We start from the raw sequence: 12658 nt of genomic DNA, 5'->3' as shown, positions 1-12658 counted from the left end.
GCCGGAGAGAGGAGTCGAAAGGCGCGTTTCACAGTAGAGCCACGCTATCCCACAAGCTGTGCACTAGGTCAAGTTTTTCGCAGACCGCAAACCTTTGGTGGCTTGACGCTCGTCGTCGATCGTAAGGGTGAAACAGTGAAGAGAGTTGGAAAACGGTAAGGTGGACACCCCCAGGAGCATGTGTGTGTCAAATCCGATATCTGGTCGAGGGCTGTAAGATTCAGTATGATGACGTGACAATTCGGGAGTAGCTCACGAAGGCAAAGCTGCGGCCTTCTTAGCTCAGTGGTAGAGCACTGGTCTCGTAAACCAGGGGTCGTGAGTTCGACCCTCACAGAAGGCATTCATTTTTTTAACGTTGCTGCTGAGAGCAGAGCTAGCTCGAGCAGCATCTAACAAATGGCAGTGCACTGAATGAAGGGGAAGTTCTACAACCGATAAAGAATGCTCTACTTGCATCAGAGGTTTACTGAATGTGTAGGCGGAACACTGTTTTGTATGCATTTTGTAGTAGAATGTCATGCTTGGCGATGTCATTCGGTAATGAGCTCCGCTACAGTGTGCATGCACGTTATCCATGTGAAGAGGCGTAAGCAGATACTACCATTCTGCGAGGTGCCTGCAGAAAGTATACGAGTTGCATTGATAAAGAGAGCAGGAGTAACCGCAAGTCAAGGCCTCCGTGGCGCAATCGGCTAGCGCGTTCGGCTGTTAACCGAAAGGTTGGTGGTTCGAGCCCACCCGGGGGCGAAATCGTTTTAATCGCCACCGAGGTGATGACATATGTCCACTTTGATAGAGATACACAGCTAGAGTGACAGTTAGGCTGTGTTTGAATGATGCCACACAGCCTTATACACATTCAGCCACGTGACAGTGGAGGTAAAAACATGGCCCTATGCGGACGTTCTACTGTTTTCCTATTCATTCGGCATGTGTGACACTGCAGTAGAGCGACGACCACTACAAAAGATGTATTATTTACATTTCATTTCAGCGTATACACCGCGAGTGCCATGTGACAGGGCCTCTCTCTCGATGTCGATCTGCATTTGGCGTCTCTTAAGTGTCGGTCTGCAGTAGGCCGCTGTTGGCCGAGCGGCGTGCAGTCGCCTTACATGAAGCCCAATGGGCAACTTCAGTGCCACTGTGGACGACAGCATACTGTAGCCGGAGAGAGGAGTCGAAAGGCGCGTTTCACAGTAGAGCCACGCTATCCCACAAGCTGTGCACTAGGTCAAGTTTTTCGCAGACCGCAAACCTTTGGTGGCTTGACGCTCGTCGTCGATCGTAAGGGTGAAACAGTGAAGAGAGTTGGAAAACGGTAAGGTGGACACCCCCAGCAGCATGTGTGTGTCAAATCCGATATCTGGTCGAGGGCTGTAAGATTCAGTATGATGACGTGAGAATTCGGGAGTAGCTCACGAAGGCAAAGCTGCGGCCTTCTTAGCTCAGTGGTAGAGCACTGGTCTCGTAAACCAGGGGTCGTGAGTTCGACCCTCACAGAAGGCATTCATTTTTTTAACGTTGCTGCTGAGAGCAGAGCTAGCTCGAGCAGCATCTAACAAATGGCAGTGCACTGAATGAAGGGGAAGTTCTACAACCGATAAAGAATGCTCTACTTGCATCAGAGGTTTACTGAATGTGTAGGCGGAACACTGTTTTGTATGCATTTTGTAGTAGAATGTCATGCTTGGCGATGTCATTCGTTAATGAGCTCCGCTACAGTGTGCATGCACGTTTTCCATGTGAAGAGGCGTAAGCAGATACTACCATTCTGCGAGGTGCCTGCAGAAAGTATACGAGTTGCATTGATAAAGAGAGCAGGAGTGACCGCAAGTCAAGGCCTCCGTGGCGCAATCGGCTAGCGCGTTCGGCTGTTAACCGAAAGGTTGGTGGTTCGAGCCCACCCGGGGGCGAAATCGTTTTAATCGCCACCGAGGTGAAGACATATGTCCACTTTGATAGAGATACACAGCTAGAGTGACAGTTTGGCTGTGTTTGAATGATGCCACACACCCTTATACACATTCAGCCACGTGACAGTGGAGGTAAAAACATGGCCCTATGCGGACGTTCTACTGTTTTCCTATTCATTCGGCATGTGTGACACTGCAGTAGAGCGACGACCACTACAAAAGATGTATTATTTACATTTCATTTCAGCGTATACACCGCGAGTGCCATGTGACAGGGCCTCTCTCTCGATGTCGATCTGCATTTGGCGTCTCTTAAGTGTCGGTCTGCAGTAGGCCGCTGTTGGCCGAGCGGCGTGCAGTCGCCTTACATGAAGCCCAATGGGCAACTTCAGTGCCACTGTGGACGACAGCATACTGTAGCCGGAGAGAGGAGTCGAAAGGCGCGTTTCACAGTAGAGCCACGCTATCCCACAAGCTGTGCACTAGGTCAAGTTTTTCGCAGACCGCAAACCTTTGGTGGCTTGACGCTCGTCGTCGATCGTAAGGGTGAAACAGTGAAGAGACTTGGAAAACGGTAAGGTGGACACCCCCAGCAGCATGTGTGCGTCAAATCCGATATCTGGTCGAGGGCTGTAAGATTCAGTATGATGACGTGACAATTCGGGAGTAGCTCACGAAGGCAAAGCTGCGGCCTTCTTAGCTCAGTGGTAGAGCACTGGTCTCGTAAACCAGGGGTCGTGAGTTCGACCCTCACAGAAGGCATTCATTTTTTTAACGTTGCTGCTGAGAGCAGAGCTAGCTCGAGCAGCATCTAACAAATGGCAGTGCACTGAATGAAGGGGAAGTTCTACAACCGATAAAGAATGCTCTACTTGCATCAGAGGTTTACTGAATGTGTAGGCGGAACACTGTTTTGTATGCATTTTGTAGTAGAATGTCATGCTTGGCGATGTCATTCGGTAATGAGCTCCGCTACAGTGTGCATGCACGTTATCCATGTGAAGAGGCGTAAGCAGATACTACCATTCTGCGAGGTGCCTGCAGAAAGTATACGAGTTGCATTGATAAAGAGAGCAGGAGTAACCGCAAGTCAAGGCCTCCGTGGCGCAATCGGCTAGCGCGTTCGGCTGTTAACCGAAAGGTTGGTGGTTCGAGCCCACCCGGGGGCGAAATCGTTTTAATCGCCACCGAGGTGATGACATATGTCCACTTTGATAGAGATACACAGCTAGAGTGACAGTTTGGCTGTGTTTGAATGATGCCACACAGCCTTATACACATTCAGCCACGTGACAGTGGAGGTAAAAACATGGCCCTATGCGGACGTTCTACTGTTTTCCTATTCATTCGGCATGTGTGACACTGCAGTAGAGCGACGACCACTACAAAAGATGTATTATTTACATTTCATTTCAGCGTATACACCGCGAGTGCCATGTGACAGGGCCTCTCTCTCGATGTCGATCTGCATTTGGCGTCTCTTAAGTGTCGGTCTGCAGTAGGCCGCTGTTGGCCGAGCGGCGTGCAGTCGCCTTACATGAAGCCCAATGGGCAACTTCAGTGCCACTGTGGACGACAGCATACTGTAGCCGGAGAGAGGAGTCGAAAGGCGCGTTTCACAGTAGAGCCACGCTATCCCACAAGCTGTGCACTAGGTCAAGTTTTTCGCAGACCGCAAACCTTTGGTGGCTTGACGCTCGTCGTCGATCGTAAGGGTGAAACAGTGAAGAGAGTTGGAAAACGGTAAGGTGGACACCCCCAGGAGCATGTGTGTGTCAAATCCGATATCTGGTCGAGGGCTGTAAGATTCAGTATGATGACGTGACAATTCGGGAGTAGCTCACGAAGGCAAAGCTGCGGCCTTCTTAGCTCAGTGGTAGAGCACTGGTCTCGTAAACCAGGGGTCGTGAGTTCGACCCTCACAGAAGGCATTCATTTTTTTAACGTTGCTGCTGAGAGCAGAGCTAGCTCGAGCAGCATCTAACAAATGGCAGTGCACTGAATGAAGGGGAAGTTCTACAACCGATAAAGAATGCTCTACTTGCATCAGAGGTTTACTGAATGTGTAGGCGGAACACTGTTTTGTATGCATTTTGTAGTAGAATGTCATGCTTGGCGATGTCATTCGGTAATGAGCTCCGCTACAGTGTGCATGCACGTTATCCATGTGAAGAGGCGTAAGCAGATACTACCATTCTGCGAGGTGCCTGCAGAAAGTATACGAGTTGCATTGATAAAGAGAGCAGGAGTAACCGCAAGTCAAGGCCTCCGTGGCGCAATCGGCTAGCGCGTTCGGCTGTTAACCGAAAGGTTGGTGGTTCGAGCCCACCCGGGGGCGAAATCGTTTTAATCGCCACCGAGGTGATGACATATGTCCACTTTGATAGAGATACACAGCTAGAGTGACAGTTAGGCTGTGTTTGAATGATGCCACACAGCCTTATACACATTCAGCCACGTGACAGTGGAGGTAAAAACATGGCCCTATGCGGACGTTCTACTGTTTTCCTATTCATTCGGCATGTGTGACACTGCAGTAGAGCGACGACCACTACAAAAGATGTATTATTTACATTTCATTTCAGCGTATACACCGCGAGTGCCATGTGACAGGGCCTCTCTCTCGATGTCGATCTGCATTTGGCGTCTCTTAAGTGTCGGTCTGCAGTAGGCCGCTGTTGGCCGAGCGGCGTGCAGTCGCCTTACATGAAGCCCAATGGGCAACTTCAGTGCCACTGTGGACGACAGCATACTGTAGCCGGAGAGAGGAGTCGAAAGGCGCGTTTCACAGTAGAGCCACGCTATCCCACAAGCTGTGCACTAGGTCAAGTTTTTCGCAGACCGCAAACCTTTGGTGGCTTGACGCTCGTCGTCGATCGTAAGGGTGAAACAGTGAAGAGACTTGGAAAACGGTAAGGTGGACACCCCCAGCAGCATGTGTGTGTCAAATCCGATATCTGGTCGAGGGCTGTAAGATTCAGTATGATGACGTGACAATTCGGGAGTAGCTCACGAAGGCAAAGCTGCGGCCTTCTTAGCTCAGTGGTAGAGCACTGGTCTCGTAAACTAGGGGTCGTGAGTTCGACCCTCACAGAAGGCATTCATTTTTTTAACGTTGCTGCTGAGAGCAGAGCTAGCTCGAGCAGCATCTAACAAATGGCAGTGCACTGAATGAAGGGGAAGTTCTACAACCGATAAAGAATGCTCTACTTGCATCAGAGGTTTACTGAATGTGTAGGCGGAACACTGTTTTGTATGCATTTTGTAGTAGAATTTCATGCTTGGCGATGTCATTCGGTAATGAGCTCCGCTACAGTGTGCATGCACGTTATCCATGTGAAGAGGCGTAAGCAGATACTACCATTCTGCGAGGTGCCTGCAGAAAGTATACGAGTTGCATTGATAAAGAGAGCAGGAGTAACCGCAAGTCAAGGCCTCCGTGGCGCAATCGGCTAGCGCGTTCGGCTGTTAACCGAAAGGTTGGTGGTTCGAGCCCACCCGGGGGCGAAATCGTTTTAATCGCCACCGAGGTGATGACATATGTCCACTTTGATAGAGATACACAGCTAGAGTGACAGTTAGGCTGTGTTTGAATGATGCCACACAGCCTTATACACATTCAGCCACGTGACAGTGGAGGTAAAAACATGGCCCTATGCGGACGTTCTACTGTTTTCCTATTCATTCGGCATGTGTGACACTGCAGTAGAGCGACGACCACTACAAAAGATGTATTATTTACATTTCATTTCAGCGTATACACCGCGAGTGCCATGTGACAGGGCCTCTCTCTCGATGTCGATCTGCATTTGGCGTCTCTTAAGTGTCGGTCTGCAGTAGGCCGCTGTTGGCCGAGCGGCGTGCAGTCGCCTTACATGAAGCCCAATGGGCAACTTCAGTGCCACTGTGGACGACAGCATACTGTAGCCGGAGAGAGGAGTCGAAAGGCGCGTTTCACAGTAGAGCCACGCTATCCCACAAGCTGTGCACTAGGTCAAGTTTTTCGCAGACCGCAAACCTTTGGTGGCTTGACGCTCGTCGTCGATCGTAAGGGTGAAACAGTGAAGAGAGTTGGAAAACGGTAAGGTGGACACCCCCAGCAGCATGTGTGTGTCAAATCCGACTTCTGGTCGAGGGCTGTAAGATTCAGTATGATGACGTGACAATTCGGGAGTAGCTCACGAAGGCAAAGCTGCGGCCTTCTTAGCTCTGTGGTAGAGCACTGGTCTCGTAAACCAGGGGTCGTGAGTTCGACCCTCACAGAAGGCATTCATTTTTTTTAACGTTGCTGCTGAGAGCAGAGCTAGCTCGAGCAGCATCTAACAAATGGCAGTGCACTGAATGAAGGGGAAGTTCTACAACCGATAAAGAATGCTCTACTTGCATCAGAGGTTTACTGAATGTGTAGGCGGAACACTGTTTTGTATGCATTTTGTAGTAGAATGTCATGCTTGGCGATGTCATTCGTTAATGAGCTCCGCTACAGTGTGCATGCACGTTTTCCATGTGAAGAGGCGTAAGCAGATACTACCATTCTGCGAGGTGCCTGCAGAAAGTATACGAGTTGCATTGATAAAGAGAGCAGGAGTGACCGCAAGTCAAGGCCTCCGTGGCGCAATCGGCTAGCGCGTTCGGCTGTTAACCGAAAGGTTGGTGGTTCGAGCCCACCCGGGGGCGAAATCGTTTTAATCGCCACCGAGGTGAAGACATATGTCCACTTTGATAGAGATACACAGCTAGAGTGACAGTTTGGCTGTGTTTGAATGATGCCACACAGCGTTATACACATTCAGCCACGTGACAGTGGAGGTAAAAGCATGGCCCTATGCGGACGTTCTACTGTTTTCCTATTCATTCGGCATGTGTGACACTGCAATAGAGCGACGACCACTACAAAAGATGTATTATTTACATTTCATTTCAGCGTATACACCGCGAGTGCCATGTGACAGGGCCTCTCTCTCGATGTCGATCTGCATTTGGCGTCTCTTAAGTGTCGGTCTGCAGTAGGCCGCTGTTGGCCGAGCGGCGTGCAGTCGCCTTACATGAAGCCCAATGGGCAACTTCAGTGCCACTGTGGACGACAGCATACTGTAGCCGGAGAGAGGAGTCGAAAGGCGCGTCTTACAGTAGAGCCACGCTATCCCACCAGCTGTGCACTAGGTCAAGTTTTTCGCAGACCGCAAACCTTTGGTGGCTTGACGCTCGTCGTCGATCGTAAGGGTGAAACAGTGAAGAGACTTGGAAAACGGTAAGGTGGACACCCCCAGCAGCATGTGTGTGTCAAATCCGATATCTGGTCGAGGGCTGTAAGATTCAGTATGATGACGTGACAATTCGGGAGTAGCTCACGAAGGCAAAGCTGCGGCCTTCTTAGCTCAGTGGTAGAGCACTGGTCTCGTAAACCAGGGGTCGTGAGTTCGACCCTCACAGAAGGCATTCATTTTTTTAACGTTGCTGCTGAGAGCAGAGCTAGCTCGAGCAGCATCTAACAAATGGCAGTGCACTGAATGAAGGGGAAGTTCTACAACCGATAAAGAATGCTCTACTTGCATCAGAGGTTTACTGAATGTGTAGGCGGAACACTGTTTTGTATGCATTTTGTAGTAGAACGTCATGCTTGGCGATATCATTCGGTAATGAGCTCCGCTACAGTGTGCATGCACGTTATCCATGTGCAGAGGCGTAAGCAGATACTACCATTCTGCGAGGTGCCTGCAGAAAGTATACGAGTTGCATTGATAAAGAGAGCAGGAGTAACCGCAAGTCAAGGCCTCCGTGGCGCAATCGGCTAGCGCGTTCGGCTGTTAACCGAAAGGTTGGTGGTTCGAGCCCACCCGGGGGCGAAATCGTTTTAATCGCCACCGAGGTGATGACATATGTCCACTTTGATAGAGATACACAGCTAGAGTGACAGTTTGGCTGTGTTTGAATGATGCCACACAGCGTTATACACATTCAGCCACGTGACAGTGGAGGTAAAAGCATGGCCCTATGCGGACGTTCTACTGTTTTCCTATTCATTCGGCATGTGTGACACTGCAATAGAGCGACGACCACTACAAAAGATGTATTATTTACATTTCATTTCAGCGTATACACCGCGAGTGCCATGTGACAGGGCCTCTCTCTCGATGTCGATCTGCATTTGGCGTCTCTTAAGTGTCGGTCTGCAGTAGGCCGCTGTTGGCCGAGCGGCGTGCAGTCGCCTTACATGAAGCCCAATGGGCAACTTCAGTGCCACTGTGGACGACAGCATACTGTAGCCGGAGAGAGGAGTCGAAAGGCGCGTTTCACAGTAGAGCCACGCTATCCCACAAGCTGTGCACTAGGTCAAGTTTTTCGCAGACCGCAAACCTTTGGTGGCTTGACGCTCGTCGTCGATCGTAAGGGTGAAACAGTGAAGAGACTTGGAAAACGGTAAGGTGGACACCCCCAGCAGCATGTGTGTGTCAAATCCGATATCTGGTCGAGGGCTGTAAGATTCAGTATGATGACGTGACAATTCGGGAGTAGCTCACGAAGGCAAAGCTGCGGCCTTCTTAGCTCAGTGGTAGAGCACTGGTCTCGTAAACCAGGGGTCGTGAGTTCGACCCTCACAGAAGGCATTCATTTTTTTAACGTTGCTGCTGAGAGCAGAGCTAGCCCGAGCAGCATCTAACAAATGGCAGTGCACTGAATGAAGGGGAAGTTCTACAACCGATAAAGAATGCTCTACTTGCATCAGAGGTTTACTGAATGTGTAGGCGGAACACTGTTTTGTATGCATTTTGTAGTAGAATTTCATGCTTGGCGATGTCATTCGGTAATGAGCTCCGCTACAGTGTGCATGCACGTTATCCATGTGAAGAGGCGTAAGCAGATACTACCATTCTGCGAGGTGCCTGCAGAAAGTATACGAGTTGCATTGATAAAGAGAGCAGGAGTAACCGCAAGTCAAGGCCTCCGTGGCGCAATCGGCTAGCGCGTTCGGCTGTTAACCGAAAGGTTGGTGGTTCGAGCCCACCCGGGGGCGAAATCGTTTTAATCGCCACCGAGGTGATGACATATGTCCACTTTGATAGAGATACACAGCTAGAGTGACAGTTAGGCTGTGTTTGAATGATGCCACACAGCCTTATACACATTCAGCCACGTGACAGTGGAGGTAAAAACATGGCCCTATGCGGACGTTCTACTGTTTTCCTATTCATTCGGCATGTGTGACACTGCAGTAGAGCGACGACCACTACAAAAGATGTATTATTTACATTTCATTTCAGCGTATACACCGCGAGTGCCATGTGACAGGGCCTCTCTCTCGATGTCGATCTGCATTTGGCGTCTCTTAAGTGTCGGTCTGCAGTAGGCCGCTGTTGGCCGAGCGGCGTGCAGTCGCCTTACATGAAGCCCAATGGGCAACTTCAGTGCCACTGTGGACGACAGCATACTGTAGCCGGAGAGAGGAGTCGAAAGGCGCGTTTCACAGTAGAGCCACGCTATCCCACAAGCTGTGCACTAGGTCAAGTTTTTCGCAGACCGCAAACCTTTGGTGGCTTGACGCTCGTCGTCGATCGTAAGGGTGAAACAGTGAAGAGAGTTGGAAAACGGTAAGGTGGACACCCCCAGCAGCATGTGTGTGTCAAATCCGATATCTGGTCGAGGGCTGTAAGATTCAGTATGATGACGTGACAATTCGGGAGTAGCTCACGAAGGCAAAGCTGCGGCCTTCTTAGCTCAGTGGTAGAGCACTGGTCTCGTAAACCAGGGGTCGTGAGTTCGACCCTCACAGAAGGCATTCATTTTTTTAACGTTGCTGCTGAGAGCAGAGCTAGCCCGAGCAGCATCTAACAAATGGCAGTGCACTGAATGAAGGGGAAGTTCTACAACCGATAAAGAATGCTCTACTTGCATCAGAGGTTTACTGAATGTGTAGGCGGAACACTGTTTTGTATGCATTTTGTAGTAGAATTTCATGCTTGGCGATGTCATTCGGTAATGAGCTCCGCTACAGTGTGCATGCACGTTATCCATGTGAAGAGGCGTAAGCAGATACTACCATTCTGCGAGGTGCCTGCAGAAAGTATACGAGTTGCATTGATAAAGAGAGCAGGAGTAACCGCAAGTCAAGGCCTCCGTGGCGCAATCGGCTAGCGCGTTCGGCTGTTAACCGAAAGGTTGGTGGTTCGAGCCCACCCGGGGGCGAAATCGTTTTAATCGCCACCGAGGTGATGACATATGTCCACTTTGATAGAGATACACAGCTAGAGTGACAGTTAGGCTGTGTTTGAATGATGCCACACAGCCTTATACACATTCAGCCACGTGACAGTGGAGGTAAAAACATGGCCCTATGCGGACGTTCTACTGTTTTCCTATTCATTCGGCATGTGTGACACTGCAGTAGAGCGACGACCACTACAAAAGATGTATTATTTACATTTCATTTCAGCGTATACACCGCGAGTGCCATGTGACAGGGCCTCTCTCTCGATGTCGATCTGCATTTGGCGTCTCTTAAGTGTCGGTCTGCAGTAGGCCGCTGTTGGCCGAGCGGCGTGCAGTCGCCTTACATGAAGCCCAATGGGCAACTTCAGTGCCACTGTGGACGACAGCATACTGTAGCCGGAGAGAGGAGTCGAAAGGCGCGTTTCACAGTAGAGCCACGCTATCCCACAAGCTGTGCACTAGGTCAAGTTTTTCGCAGACCGCAAACCTTTGGTGGCTTGACGCTCGTCGTCGATCGTAAGGGTGAAACAGTGAAGAGAGTTGGAAAACGGTAAGGTGGACACCCCCAGCAGCATGTGTGTGTCAAATCCGACTTCTGGTCGAGGGCTGTAAGATTCAGTATGATGACGTGACAATTCGGGAGTAGCTCACGAAGGCAAAGCTGCGGCCTTCTTAGCTCTGTGGTAGAGCACTGGTCTCGTAAACCAGGGGTCGTGAGTTCGACCCTCACAGAAGGCATTCATTTTTTTTAACGTTGCTGCTGAGAGCAGAGCTAGCTCGAGCAGCATCTAACAAATGGCAGTGCACTGAATGAAGGGGAAGTTCTACAACCGATAAAGAATGCTCTACTTGCATCAGAGGTTTACTGAATGTGTAGGCGGAACACTGTTTTGTATGCATTTTGTAGTAGAATGTCATGCTTGGCGATGTCATTCGTTAATGAGCTCCGCTACAGTGTGCATGCACGTTTTCCATGTGAAGAGGCGTAAGCAGATACTACCATTCTGCGAGGTGCCTGCAGAAAGTATACGAGTTGCATTGATAAAGAGAGCAGGAGTGACCGCAAGTCAAGGCCTCCGTGGCGCAATCGGCTAGCGCGTTCGGCTGTTAACCGAAAGGTTGGTGGTTCGAGCCCACCCGGGGGCGAAATCGTTTTAATCGCCACCGAGGTGAAGACATATGTCCACTTTGATAGAGATACACAGCTAGAGTGACAGTTTGGCTGTGTTTGAATGATGCCACACAGCGTTATACACATTCAGCCACGTGACAGTGGAGGTAAAAGCATGGCCCTATGCGGACGTTCTACTGTTTTCCTATTCATTCGGCATGTGTGACACTGCAATAGAGCGACGACCACTACAAAAGATGTATTATTTACATTTCATTTCAGCGTATACACCGCGAGTGCCATGTGACAGGGCCTCTCTCTCGATGTCGATCTGCATTTGGCGTCTCTTAAGTGTCGGTCTGCAGTAGGCCGCTGTTGGCCGAGCGGCGTGCAGTCGCCTTACATGAAGCCCAATGGGCAACTTCAGTGCCACTGTGGACGACAGCATACTGTAGCCGGAGAGAGGAGTCGAAAGGCGCGTCTTACAGTAGAGCCACGCTATCCCACCAGCTGTGCACTAGGTCAAGTTTTTCGCAGACCGCAAACCTTTGGTGGCTTGACGCTCGTCGTCGATCGTAAGGGTGAAACAGTGAAGAGACTTGGAAAACGGTAAGGTGGACACCCCCAGCAGCATGTGTGTGTCAAATCCGATATCTGGTCGAGGGCTGTAAGATTCAGTATGATGACGTGACAATTCGGGAGTAGCTCACGAAGGCAAAGCTGCGGCCTTCTTAGCTCAGTGGTAGAGCACTGGTCTCGTAAACCAGGGGTCGTGAGTTCGACCCTCACAGAAGGCATTCATTTTTTTAACGTTGCTGCTGAGAGCAGAGCTAGCTCGAGCAGCATCTAACAAATGGCAGTGCACTGAATGAAGGGGAAGTTCTACAACCGATAAAGAATGCTCTACTTGCATCAGAGGTTTACTGAATGTGTAGGCGGAACACTGTTTTGTATGCATTTTGTAGTAGAACGTCATGCTTGGCGATATCATTCGGTAATGAGCTCCGCTACAGTGTGCATGCACGTTATCCATGTGCAGAGGCGTAAGCAGATACTACCATTCTGCGAGGTGCCTGCAGAAAGTATACGAGTTGCATTGATAAAGAGAGCAGGAGTAACCGCAAGTCAAGGCCTCCGTGGCGCAATCGGCTAGCGCGTTCGGCTGTTAACCGAAAGGTTGGTGGTTCGAGCCCACCCGGGGGCGAAATCGTTTTAATCGCCACCGAGGTGATGACATATGTCCACTTTGATAGAGATACACAGCTAGAGTGACAGTTTGGCTGTGTTTGAATGATGCCACACAGCGTTATACACATTCAGCCACGTGACAGTGGAGGTAAAAGCATGGCCCTATGCGGACGTTCTACTGTTTTCCTATTCATTCGGCATGTGTGACACTGCAATAGAGCGACGACCACTA

The 12658-nt window shown here is 50.1% G+C and overlaps 22 non-coding genes across 22 annotated transcripts; all 22 read left to right on the top strand.

Annotated features, from left to right (window-relative positions):
* Positions 1 to 271: 271 nt before the first annotated feature.
* On the top strand, positions 272 to 343 carry Trnat-cgu (transfer RNA threonine (anticodon CGU)). The gene has a single exon. It is a non-coding gene; the product is annotated as a tRNA-Thr (tRNA).
* A 333-nt stretch (positions 344 to 676) lies between these two features.
* Positions 677 to 750, top strand: Trnan-guu (transfer RNA asparagine (anticodon GUU)). Its single transcript has one exon. It is a non-coding gene; the product is annotated as a tRNA-Asn (tRNA).
* Positions 751 to 1440: 690 nt separating this feature from the next.
* Positions 1441 to 1512, top strand: Trnat-cgu (transfer RNA threonine (anticodon CGU)). The gene has a single exon. It is a non-coding gene; the product is annotated as a tRNA-Thr (tRNA).
* Positions 1513 to 1845: 333 nt separating this feature from the next.
* Positions 1846 to 1919, top strand: Trnan-guu (transfer RNA asparagine (anticodon GUU)). Its single transcript has one exon. It is a non-coding gene; the product is annotated as a tRNA-Asn (tRNA).
* Positions 1920 to 2609: 690 nt separating this feature from the next.
* Positions 2610 to 2681, top strand: Trnat-cgu (transfer RNA threonine (anticodon CGU)). Its single transcript has one exon. It is a non-coding gene; the product is annotated as a tRNA-Thr (tRNA).
* Positions 2682 to 3014: 333 nt separating this feature from the next.
* Positions 3015 to 3088, top strand: Trnan-guu (transfer RNA asparagine (anticodon GUU)). The gene has a single exon. It is a non-coding gene; the product is annotated as a tRNA-Asn (tRNA).
* A 690-nt stretch (positions 3089 to 3778) lies between these two features.
* Trnat-cgu (transfer RNA threonine (anticodon CGU)) lies at positions 3779 to 3850 on the top strand. The gene has a single exon. It is a non-coding gene; the product is annotated as a tRNA-Thr (tRNA).
* Positions 3851 to 4183: 333 nt separating this feature from the next.
* Positions 4184 to 4257, top strand: Trnan-guu (transfer RNA asparagine (anticodon GUU)). Its single transcript has one exon. It is a non-coding gene; the product is annotated as a tRNA-Asn (tRNA).
* A 690-nt stretch (positions 4258 to 4947) lies between these two features.
* On the top strand, positions 4948 to 5019 carry Trnat-cgu (transfer RNA threonine (anticodon CGU)). Its single transcript has one exon. It is a non-coding gene; the product is annotated as a tRNA-Thr (tRNA).
* A 333-nt stretch (positions 5020 to 5352) lies between these two features.
* Trnan-guu (transfer RNA asparagine (anticodon GUU)) lies at positions 5353 to 5426 on the top strand. The gene has a single exon. It is a non-coding gene; the product is annotated as a tRNA-Asn (tRNA).
* A 690-nt stretch (positions 5427 to 6116) lies between these two features.
* On the top strand, positions 6117 to 6188 carry Trnat-cgu (transfer RNA threonine (anticodon CGU)). Its single transcript has one exon. It is a non-coding gene; the product is annotated as a tRNA-Thr (tRNA).
* A 334-nt stretch (positions 6189 to 6522) lies between these two features.
* Trnan-guu (transfer RNA asparagine (anticodon GUU)) lies at positions 6523 to 6596 on the top strand. The gene has a single exon. It is a non-coding gene; the product is annotated as a tRNA-Asn (tRNA).
* A 690-nt stretch (positions 6597 to 7286) lies between these two features.
* Positions 7287 to 7358, top strand: Trnat-cgu (transfer RNA threonine (anticodon CGU)). Its single transcript has one exon. It is a non-coding gene; the product is annotated as a tRNA-Thr (tRNA).
* Positions 7359 to 7691: 333 nt separating this feature from the next.
* On the top strand, positions 7692 to 7765 carry Trnan-guu (transfer RNA asparagine (anticodon GUU)). The gene has a single exon. It is a non-coding gene; the product is annotated as a tRNA-Asn (tRNA).
* Positions 7766 to 8455: 690 nt separating this feature from the next.
* Positions 8456 to 8527, top strand: Trnat-cgu (transfer RNA threonine (anticodon CGU)). Its single transcript has one exon. It is a non-coding gene; the product is annotated as a tRNA-Thr (tRNA).
* Positions 8528 to 8860: 333 nt separating this feature from the next.
* Positions 8861 to 8934, top strand: Trnan-guu (transfer RNA asparagine (anticodon GUU)). The gene has a single exon. It is a non-coding gene; the product is annotated as a tRNA-Asn (tRNA).
* A 690-nt stretch (positions 8935 to 9624) lies between these two features.
* On the top strand, positions 9625 to 9696 carry Trnat-cgu (transfer RNA threonine (anticodon CGU)). The gene has a single exon. It is a non-coding gene; the product is annotated as a tRNA-Thr (tRNA).
* A 333-nt stretch (positions 9697 to 10029) lies between these two features.
* Positions 10030 to 10103, top strand: Trnan-guu (transfer RNA asparagine (anticodon GUU)). The gene has a single exon. It is a non-coding gene; the product is annotated as a tRNA-Asn (tRNA).
* Positions 10104 to 10793: 690 nt separating this feature from the next.
* Trnat-cgu (transfer RNA threonine (anticodon CGU)) lies at positions 10794 to 10865 on the top strand. The gene has a single exon. It is a non-coding gene; the product is annotated as a tRNA-Thr (tRNA).
* Positions 10866 to 11199: 334 nt separating this feature from the next.
* On the top strand, positions 11200 to 11273 carry Trnan-guu (transfer RNA asparagine (anticodon GUU)). The gene has a single exon. It is a non-coding gene; the product is annotated as a tRNA-Asn (tRNA).
* Positions 11274 to 11963: 690 nt separating this feature from the next.
* On the top strand, positions 11964 to 12035 carry Trnat-cgu (transfer RNA threonine (anticodon CGU)). The gene has a single exon. It is a non-coding gene; the product is annotated as a tRNA-Thr (tRNA).
* A 333-nt stretch (positions 12036 to 12368) lies between these two features.
* Positions 12369 to 12442, top strand: Trnan-guu (transfer RNA asparagine (anticodon GUU)). Its single transcript has one exon. It is a non-coding gene; the product is annotated as a tRNA-Asn (tRNA).
* The last annotated feature ends 216 nt before the right edge of the window (positions 12443 to 12658 follow it).

The sequence above is a fragment of the Schistocerca cancellata genome, unplaced genomic scaffold, assembly GCF_023864275.1.
Source record: "Schistocerca cancellata isolate TAMUIC-IGC-003103 unplaced genomic scaffold, iqSchCanc2.1 HiC_scaffold_826, whole genome shotgun sequence".
NCBI lineage: Eukaryota > Metazoa > Arthropoda > Insecta > Orthoptera > Acrididae > Schistocerca > Schistocerca cancellata.
This window is presented reverse-complemented; position numbering and strand designations above follow the sequence as displayed.